The sequence below is a fragment of the Camellia sinensis genome, chromosome 6 (assembly GCF_055761805.1).
Source record: "Camellia sinensis isolate YWXY chromosome 6, ASM5576180v1, whole genome shotgun sequence".
NCBI lineage: Eukaryota > Viridiplantae > Streptophyta > Magnoliopsida > Ericales > Theaceae > Camellia > Camellia sinensis.
The window spans coordinates 148,838,971-148,850,266 of NC_138966.1; positions in this window are offsets into that span (position 1 = coordinate 148,838,971).

An 11,296-nucleotide genomic window follows, 5' to 3' on the forward strand; every position below is an offset into this window, starting at 1 on the left:
ACTACCTCATCGCTTCCATTGCTATTGCTAACTTCAACCCTGCGATTACTGCCTTATACTCTGCTTCATTATTTGAGGCCTTAAACCCTAAACGAATAGATTGTTCTAGCATTCGCCCACCTGGTGATACTATTACCACCATTGCCCCCGTTCCTTGACGGTTTGAACTTCCATCAATAAACAGGCGAAATGAGTCGCCGATGTAGATGTCGCAGGGCTTTGGTTTTTCTTTTTTCTTCTGTTTTGCTTGAGTGGGATTCTTTGGCCCCAGCTGGGTTTCTTCCTGCTCTCCTGGGCACCTCAAACCGCGATTCACCGGAGTTTGACGTGGGATGGCACCAGGTGTGAACTCGGCCATAAAGTCGGCCAGTACTTGGCCCTTAATTACTGTTATGGGCCTAAATTTCAGGTCATATTAGCCCAACACTACTGCCAATTTGGCTACCCTGCCTGTCAGATCTCCTTGCTGCAACAGGGACTTCAAAGAATGCTTAGTCAGTAGCACAATCTTGTGGGCTTTGAAGTAGTGATTCAGTTTCTTCAAAGCCATTACCAGGACTTGGAAGTGGTGTCAATTTTTCCACAGGTAAGTACCTGGTCTCTGCGCTCCTGTGGAGCCCTCAACCTTGTTTCGCTCCTTGACGGTTTGAACTTTCATCAATAAACATGCGAAAGGAGTTGCCGATGTAGATGTCGCAGGGCTTTGGTTTTTCTTTTTTCTTCTGTTTTGCTTGAGTGGGATTCTTTGGCCCCAGCTGGGTTTCTTCCTGCTCCCCTGGGCACCTCAAACCGCGGTTCATCGGAGTCCGACATGGGATGGCACCAGGTGTGAACTTGGCCATAAAGTCGGCCAGTACTTGGCCCTTAATTGCTGTTATGGGCCCAAATTTTAGGTCATATTGGCCCAACACTACTGGTAATTTGGCTACCATGCCTGTCAGATCTCCTTGCTGCAACAGGGACTTCAAAGAATGCTTAGTCAATACCACAATCTTGTGGGCTTCGAAGTAGTGATTCAGTTTCTTCGAAGCCATTACCAAGGCTTGGAAGTGGTGTCAATTTTTCCAGAGGTAAGTACCTGGTCTCTGTGCTTGCTAGGGTTTTACTCACATAGTATACTGCCCTTTGTTCTCCATTCTCTTCTCTGATTACCATTGCACTCACTGCGTGCTCTGAAACTGCCAAGTATAGGAACAGTTCCTCTTCAGGTACTAGATTTGAAAAAACTGGAGCTGTGGTCATGTATTTTTTCAAGTCGGCCAAGACGACTTCGCACTCTTCTATCCCCAAAAAATCCGTTGTCTTCTTTAATAAACTAAAAAATGATTTATACTTATCCGAACTTCTGCTTATAAACCTGTTCAAGGCTGCGGCCCTTCCAGTCAATTTATGCACTTGTTTTGCCGATATCGGGCTTTTTAAGTCAAAGATGGTCTTGATTTGATTATGGCTTGTTTCAATGCTGCTCATAGTAACCAAGTATCCCAAGAACTTACCGAACCTGACTCTAAATACGCATTTTGAAGCATTGAGTCGGAGCCGATATGTCCTCAGGATGTCAAAAACTGCCTTCAAGTCGGCCAGATGATTCTCAGGCTCTTTGGTCTTCACGACCATGTCATCAATGTACACTTCTACTGTCTTGCCAATCAGATGTCTAAACATTTTGGTTACTAACCTCTGGTAGGTTGCTCCTGCATTTTTCAGTCCAAAAGGCATCATTCTATAGTAGTGTAACCCTTTTGGGGTAATAAATGCAGTCTTCTCCTCATCAGGGGGATACATTACTATCTGGTGGTATCCCCTCTAAGCATCCAGAAAGCTCATCCTTCCATGCCCTGAAGTGGCATCTACTAACTGGTCAATCTTAAGAAGTGAAAAACTGTCTTTGGGGCAAGCCTTATTCAGGCTGGTGAAATCAACACAAACCCTCCACTTGTCGTTCTTCTTTTTAACCACCACAATGTTAGACAGCCAAGTAGGGTAGTTCACCTTGCGAAAGGCCTTGGCTTCTAACAATTTTTCCACCTTCTCCTCAACTACCTCAACATGCTTCAACGTCGACCTCCTCGCTTGCTAGATGACGGGTTTAGCTGACTTGTCTACATCGAGCATATGGCATGTGACCTCGGGGTCAATGCCTGGCATCTCGTACGACATCCAGACAAATACTTCTATGTTGGCTCGTAAGAAAGCTTCCAACTCCCTTTCCTTATCCTTGTCCAAGCCTGAGTTGAGAAGGAAGAAACGTTCTTCATCATCTTTTTGGACCAGAATTTTCTCTAAGGTTTCCTCACTCTTCTCGGTCAGTTCTTTGCTGACATTATCTATAACCTCCATGCCTTCGTCTTCAATTTATGATGTTTTTGTTTTTTGCACGCTGTAGCAATTTTTTACCTGTATCTGATCCCTTCTAACTTCTTCAATTCCATGCTTCATTGGGAACCACAACAGTTGGTGCAGCGTTGAGGGAACAACCATCATTACGTGCAACCATGGCCTTCATAAGATAACATTGTAGGGAGGTGGAGTGTCAATTACTATAAACTATGTGCTTACCTTCCTGGTGCCTGCCTGCACCTCCAAATCTATTGCTCCTATGGGCCATGTCGGCGTTCCATTGAACCCAACCATTGGACTGTTGGACTGCTTCAAATCATCTTGATGAAGGCCCAGTTCCTTGTAACGTCGGACATACATGATGTCACAAGAGCTGCCTTAGTCGATCAGAATGCAGCTTACTTGGCATTCCCCAATCTTGAGGGTCACTACGAGAGCATCGTTGTGTGGATGCTGCACCATGTCTAAGTCTTCCTCAAGAAAGAACACCATTGGTCCTTGATACTCTTCTGTCCTAGGCATCTTTTTCTAGACCTGACACACATGTTGTAAATGTTTTACCTTCTGGGTTTCTCCTCATATATCATTCTCATTAACCTTCGAGTGGATCACATTGATCACCTGAGGTTCTGATTGCTGTGGTTGTGGCGGAGGTGGTGCTGCCAGTGCTTGGGGCAGTCTCGCCTGCTTTTCCCTCATTCTGGCCTCATCTACCAGGTCCCTTAAGTGACCCTGTCTGACCAGGTCTTCCAAATGCGTCTTCAGGGCTCTACACCCCTAAGTCAAATACCCATCCTTATTGTGGTAGGCATACTGCTTCCCAAGGCTTCTCTCCATAAATTCGCTAGGAATCTTTTCCAGCGCTGTATAATATGGCTAGTTCTTGATCCTCTCTAGAACTTTATAAACCAGGATTCGGAACACAGTGGTGACTGCCAGTGCAGCCCTCAACCCTGTTTCTTTCCTGTTAAATCCAGTGTTACCTCGACTTCGCTTTGGCGAGCCATTTCTTTTCTCCTGCTTCGACACCTTCGTTCTCGGTGTGTCCTCTTCTGCTCTGGCATATTTCTTGATCCTTGCCATGAGGTCCTCCATACTTTTTGGTAAAGTCTTCGCCAGCGACTTCCGAAGTGTGCAATCATCCTCCAGGCCATTCTTAAAAGATACGACCGCCAACTCATGGTTGCATCTTGGTATTCAGTTGAACACCTCATAATACTTTTTGGCATAAGCCCTGAGGCTTTCACCCTCGCTAATTTTTAGAGCCATCAGGGAGTCTACCCTCAGTGGCTGCAATTTATTTGTAACAAACTTGGCCATAAACATCTCGGCCAGGCCTTCCCAATTCTTCATAGTTCCTTTCGGCAACTTGTGAAACTAATCTGAAGCGATTTCCCCAAAGGATAGGGGGAACACCTTGCATAGCAATGGTTCGTTCCCGGTATACAAAGCCATTGAATTTATATATAAGTCGACGTGAAAGTTCGGATCGGATTTACCATCATAAATTTGGAACCTCGACATATGAAACCTTTTTGGGGCCTCAAACCGATCCAACTCCATTAAGAACGGTGTTCTCGCGGTTTGACAGGGGATGTGACCTCGGCGTTCTGTCACTTCCTCTGGAGGTAGTCCCTCAAATCCTCCTTAGTTCGACCAAGAGCTCGGCTGTCAACGGATTTTAGCCTTTTTGGTGCGCTGTTCTTAGTGTTGTTATGTGTCCTCTTGGACTTCTCTTCATTCACTATGTTAAAACAAAATTCCTTCCCCTGAACATGTCGATGTTCCTTGACATAAGTTCCCTTGGTACGAGGCATCCTATAAAACTCTCATCTTATTAACTCTGCTCACTCGGCATCCCATGAAGGCCGATGTGAGCGTTCCTTCACCTTATCATGTTGAGAGACTGCTGGAATTGCTTTCTACCCCCCTTTCTGGGTGTCGTTTTTGGCTGCTGGAATCGGCATGTCCTTCAATGGAAACGGTGGTTGCATGACGTTGTTCTGTATTATGAAGTTGACAACCGATTGCAGGTCTGCCAACTTGTTTGCCATTCCCTTCATCTCGCTGTCCCTCCTCAGGCATCTATCTTTCCATACCTGGAGGTCATTTTCATTGTAATACTCGTCTTAGCCTGCTTTCTTTGGTGCGTCTCCCTCTTGGCCGACGTCTTTCTCCCCGGGATTCTGATCCTGTGTTCCTTTATTATGGTTTTCTTCCTCCATGTTTGGATCGGCATGCTTACCACTCCCGCTAGGGATGTCCTCGATCTTTTATTTCTACATGTCATTGGACATCTATTCTCCTTACGTTCCCACAGACGGCGCCAAATTGTGGGTGTTGATTTTTGACCACACAACCAAATAGGGAACTCAGCTGGAGAGCACCGACAGAATAAACTAAGCCCGAACAACCTGTCGTAGAAAGATAAGAATCTGGCGGTGGTTCGTTCACCCGGGAGCACTCCGACGATTAAGTCAATAATCGATATCTCTCAAAGATAGCAAATTATGCTTAAACTCACAAAAAAGAACTTATTACTCTTAGTATCTCACACATACCTGAGACCCATGGGGGTGCCCTGCTTTTATAGCCAGCACTGACCTGATCCCTGTAGAGGCCTAACTTTAATGGATTCAGGCTCAATGCTCATCTTGGATGCTTAGCTAGATAGAGATAAACTCCCTAAGAGCTTTATCTTTATCCAAACTAAGATCCTCCCCTATTCTAGGACTCTTGTCCCTTATCCACTCATCTCAAATTCTGATATCTCCACAGATAACCTCGGCTTAGCTGAGATCACCTCGGCGTCAGGACCAGGTCACGTGGCACCCCGGTTGACACTCTGGCGTCACTTTGGCCACGTGCTGTCACTCACAAAATATGTCCCCACAAAGTGGTAGGAAAATACAGAATTTTATATGACATTTAGCCAAAAAACCACTCCCCACCTCAACGGCTCTGGTATGTAACTCCCTCGCTCCCTCACTCGAAGCCCTCTCCCCACCTCCACTTTCAACGCCTATCATTTCATTTCATTTCATTTTATTTCATTTTATGTCATTACATATCTATTTTAGTTTGTTTTGAAGATTGATTGTTACATTCGACCTTTTTTTTAAAAAAAATATATTTATTACATTGTTACAATGATGCTTAGTTTGTTATTATGCTTTTGAAATGGATTGAACAGGTTATAGTTGTATCTTGAATCATTGTTGATTAAGAATAAATAATGGAAATGGGTTGTTTTTCTTTGTTGTTTAATCATCTCAGTAAATCAAACATTTTTGGGATATGGGATGGGATTTAAGTTTTTTAACATATGTTTTATGTGTTGTTGGAAATTGTTGTTTAGCAGATAGAGTTCTCAACTTTGCTAAATAGGAATTGTTGTTTATAGGCTTGGATAGTCAAATTTGCTGGTTTTTGGATTTTTCCTATCATTACATTTTTTTTGTGTGTGACTTTTCTAGGTATTTGATTATTGAAAACAAATAAAGGAAAATTTCATAGCTTCTAGAATTGTGAGGTTGGGGTGATTGAGTTTGATTTGATGAAATTATTTGTTGGTTGTTTAGAGTTTGAGTTTGTTAGTTGTTTAGCCACACTTAGGTGGGTTTAACTCATTGTAGAGTTCAGTTAACTGCTAATTTAGACAACTTATGTTCAAGCAATGCCTCGATGATAGAGTTAATTACAATCTAAAGTACCTTTCTTACCTGAAAACAAAAAATGAAAAAAAAAAAAAAAAACACTTCAAAATAAATTTTGGGTTTTAAGTTTAACTTGGAACTTAGACCTAAATGGATTTGCTTTTTTCTACATCTCCTATATTTTATTCTTGCAATTGGATATAACCTTTTCATATATAACATTTTTTTCTTACAATGTAACCTCTCTCCTACAAGATGTGCTTGGCCACAAAAATTAGTGCCAAAAGGGGCAAACTTTGGACCAAAACTCATCCAACAACCAACTGTATGTACAACATCACTAGATTGAAAGGAATTTTGCATATTTAGATTAGCTTGGAATTTGGACTCGCAGTGTCTTCAAATTGATGATTGATTAGAGGAAACAAATATGTTGTTTACTTCCATACTATTTATTTGGCAGTTTGATTGAGCTTCTTCCCCTGTTTTCCTTTTCCCTATGTTTTAATCTTCTGGAATAAAATGTCACGTGAAACTCTAAGGTAGTCTTTGGTTCACTGTAATAAAGTGCAAAGATTCCTTACACTTCTCATATTTGGTTGAGTAAAATAATAATGATAAATTTGCAATGTAAATCATCATTTATCTCACTCCAGTGAACCAGATAAAGTATCAATGAGATTGAAGTGTTTCAAATATGATTAGTGTTCTGATAAATGATTTGGGTTATTTTAATAAATGTGAATCGGATTTCCTTTTTTAACATACAAAGTAATGTTCTGTGATCTTTTGTTTTTATTTGATTATTAAAAATTAGAATTATAGTGAGAAAGAAATAGCCCATTGTACTTAACTTATGGCACAATTAAGTAATCAAATAGTCATTGTACAGCCCATTGGTATTTAAACCCAATCTATTTATAGCACTATTAAATGAGTTATTTCTTCACTACAAGTCTCTGGTGTTTTAACCTCTTCAACAATCTTGGGGTTTATTTTAATTCATATCATGGACAACATTCATATTTTTGGTTATGTATGTTTAGTTTATAGTTTATGAATCGAGGCTTAATTTATTACTTATTATTTATAATTTTTCTCATAATCAAATGCTTTTGTATTATTTTTACAAGTGGATGATATGTTAGAGGAAACAATAATATTAGATCTCTATACTCATTTTTTATTTAATCTACATTCCTTAATATAATTTTTCTTTGACCTTTTAAATGCATTTCTATATATATACAGGTTCAATTTCTTCAAAATAGAAATATTAGTGTTGTGATCCATAATGAACGGGACTTCAATGTCCTCTATGTTCGTGAGGTAAGCCCACTAATCAAATTTATTTGCTTCTCATATTTTTTTTCTTAGTAGTTTTCACTTATTTTTTTTAAGCCAAAGGCAAAGGCAAAGGTAAAGGCAAAGGAAAATGAGAAGTTTAAATGAAAAGGAAAGGAAAACTACTCAAGAAAAGGGAATAAAAAATACACAAGTGGTATGATTCTTTTCAAGTTTGTTTTGGAACAAGTGTAAAGAAAATCATGGGAGGGATGCGATATTTTGAAGCATGCATAATCTGTGTAATTTTCTTTTCTACTGTAAAGTTTGTGAAGATGGGCATGGTGCTTTTAATCCTTAACATTACTGATTTTCAAATTAAATTATGCATCCTTAAAAAATTATAAAGGATCTTTTATAAAGATATATAAAATTTTCCAAATAAAAGAGGGAAGTAATTAAAGTTTAAAAAAGAACACAAATGATGAAAGAAGGAAATAAATTGAAAGTGTATTTTAATTAAATTGTGTTTAAATTATGATCAAGTCATACTTTTTTAGTATTGGGTTGAAAAAACTATGAAGCTCAAGAGGAAAAATAAGACTACATTGCTCCGATAGAATTGTAATAAGGTATCCTTGGTCCATATTGTTTCAATATGCTAATGTTATTGTTTTTTAATTATTAGATTGTTGTGCATGCTCCTCACTGGAAAAAGTACACAAAAATTGATACATGGACATTTCAGAATGTGATGGAGAACAAGTTGGAAGGTGTCCAAGCGCTTTAGAGGTGTCCAAGTACTATTTGTAAAAGAACAAGTTTGAAGACATTATATGGCATACATTTTGTAAAGTTGACAAATATTTTGTAAAGTATATCCTTGATGTTAACCACTTTTGTAAAGCTTCCTACTGAGATGTACTTCAATGAATTTATAATATTTTTGTAAAGTCTCTTATCAATGTAAAAGATTGGATCTTATGGATGGTTATAAAGTTGAAAATTCACTGAATTTAGTATCTTTGCATATTTTGGTGGAAGTCAAATATGCTTTGACATGGATTTTTGTGTAAATTTAGTGTCTATTGTGTAGGAATAATTATTAGTGGGTTAAAGGAGGATGTTATAGTATTGTTGCCTATTAATTTTTATATACTTGACTTTAGTTCCCCCTCCCCCCTTATCATGGTTATGAATTTTATGTTTTTTGATGAAGAAAGACCAGTGTATTTAGATGCATTATTTTCATGGTTTGTTTCTGAATTCATTTTTCTTTTGAGGACTTCTGAGTTTCCAACACAGTTGGTTGTGAAATTAGATTGGGTTTGTCGTATCATCCATGATGTTATGGAATTAACAATAAGGTTAGTCTTCAAAGTAACTTGGGTTAGTTTTATTTCATTTATTTATAAGTAGTTAGTTGAAACTATGAAAAAGTTTGCAGGATTTGAACTATTTCTATTGATATTTAATGTTTTATCAGACTGATTTGAACTATTTCTTAAACAGGGCTGATTTTGAAAATACGTTAGAGAATGACGTAGGAACTCTTGAAGGCATCACCCCAATTATGTGAATGAGGTAGGAAGCCTACATTCATGATAAATTCATTAGGAAATAAAAATTTGAAATTTATTAGTTATTTATTTCAACATTAGTTATTGATTTCAGTTTTCTTTATATCTTTTGTTCCTATTTTATGTGAAGTTTTAAATTGGAGTGATATTTTCATTTTAAATTGATTTATTATAATTGAATTTCGTAGCACGTGTGGCATCAAAAAAAAATTGTTCACAATGCCTTCAAGCACAGGGTATCCCTAGTGTGTGTATATATATATATATAAATAAAAGAAAAAACAACAAACTCTTATTAGAGCATCTCCAATGATATTTGCTAAAATAGCATTGCCATTGCTATAATTTGGCAATGAATAGTACTATTTTGCCAAATTATTGCAATAGTGTTCCAATGGTTACATGCTATTTTGGTAAATCTCAACCAACTTTTCCTTCAAATTTGTAGGTGTTGTTTGGATATAGGTTTTTAGTAATTTTTTTTTGGTTGTCTTTTGTGACCTTTTTTCAGCTGCTTGTAAAAAAATTATATATTTACATTATACCCGACTAGACAAATATAAAAAAAAAAAATTGAAAAAGTTCTAAAAAAAATTAAAATATAATTCGCCCTTCCAAAAAACATACCTGTAGTACGACTTTTTTGTGCCTCCTTTTAGAAGTCGAAATAAGCCCTACAGTATTGGACTCCCGCGGTTTTGAATCTGATTCCACAAGTGCAATGTGAAATAGATAAACACCAAAGAGTCCAAATTCGGCGAATCTTTTAGAAAATCGATTTTGAATCAAATTGCCAAAAATAGATTGCTTTGCCAGATACAGAGTCGCCACCTAAATGTTTTATTTTGGAAAAATTTAGGAAACCCATGACTCGTGCCAAAGGCCACGCATCCATCATCACCAAGATTGTCTCGGCTCGGGAACTTAGGTACGAGAGGGGAAGGTCATGAATTGAGCACCCCCGCTCGCCCGATCAAAGATCGGTCTCTACTAATCATGATATGAATCTTACTTTGCATTATATGTTCTTGTTCCGGTTATTAATCTAGCATTACTATGTGATGTGCACATTCAAGTATAGACTAACTTGCAAAAGTTGGAACACTTGAGTCATGTTTGTTTTTTGAAAAGAGTTTGAATTTGCCACTTGAAAAGTGGAGTTAAATGTGCATGGCTCAAATTATTCCAATTCAAGTAATTAGCCTTCATCCACAGGCATACAAACAGATATATCAATTAAGCACTTAGCCTCATGGTAAGCATGCTAGACATGACAACAATCACACTCACGCAATATGCTAAAACAAGTAAAGGCTCACCTTGTACTCCAAGCCAAAAAGACATAAGAGAGTTAGAAAAAATACATGATTCTTAACTATGCAATATGACTAATGTAACACATGCGATATGCAATCTAAAATAGGCTCGGCTACTTGACATGGCATATGAATCAATTGATAGCATGTGATTTAAGCACGTATTCAAATAAGTATTAAACTAACAATGCAGTTGGAATGATGAACCGAGCCTCGATGCATGCAATACAAGTGGATGCAAACATGAGGAATGCTAGTTTAAACATGATGTCCCTATACTAACCATCATAAACAGTTAAATAAAAGGGAGAAAGACGTGGGGTTAGAAGACATACACATTATTACAACATTATGCTCTCACGAAGGAGAGTCCGAATGAATAAACTAACTAGCTAACTATTTAAGCTAAGCTAATTAATTAACTATTACAAACCAAATGAAATAAATTAACTCACAACTAATTAACTACTTTAGCTAATTAAATAATTACAACACAAGTATAATTAAAAGAAGTAAGTAAGCTAAACAACTAATTACTCTGCCTCGAGAAGCGAGGAATGTTCATGCGCATGCTCGATTTCCACCCGAAAAGCCACTGTTTTGCTTCTAGAGAGCCTCTGTTGCACAATAGAACACATACACTGTTGCCTACTTCCAGAATGGCTCTACTCCACCAAAGGAACACACTGCTGAATTTTGCATTAGTGGCCGGCCGGCCACTGGTGAGGGATGCCGGCCATAAAAGGTAGTATGCCGGCCACTGCTGGCCATGGAAAGTGGCTTGCAGGCCACTACTGCCCAGTTCACCTTGTTGCAACAGAGGATAAACAGAGCATGCACAGGGTATTCTTTAGGGTTGTCTGCACAACTCACCCCTCATTCCAAGGAAAGGATGAACTCCTTAGTTCACTGTAGACGCGCCCGTGGGCCTCATGCTACAGTTTGGACTCAAATTAGTCACGGTTCTCAATCTGATCTCATAATGTGCGATGTGAGATTGATAAATCACCAAAGAGTCCAAATTCGGCAAATCGTTTTGGAAAACTAATTTTTAGAAAGAGGTGCCAAACATGGACTGCTTTGCCAGATACAGAGTCGCCACCTAAATATTTTTTTATGG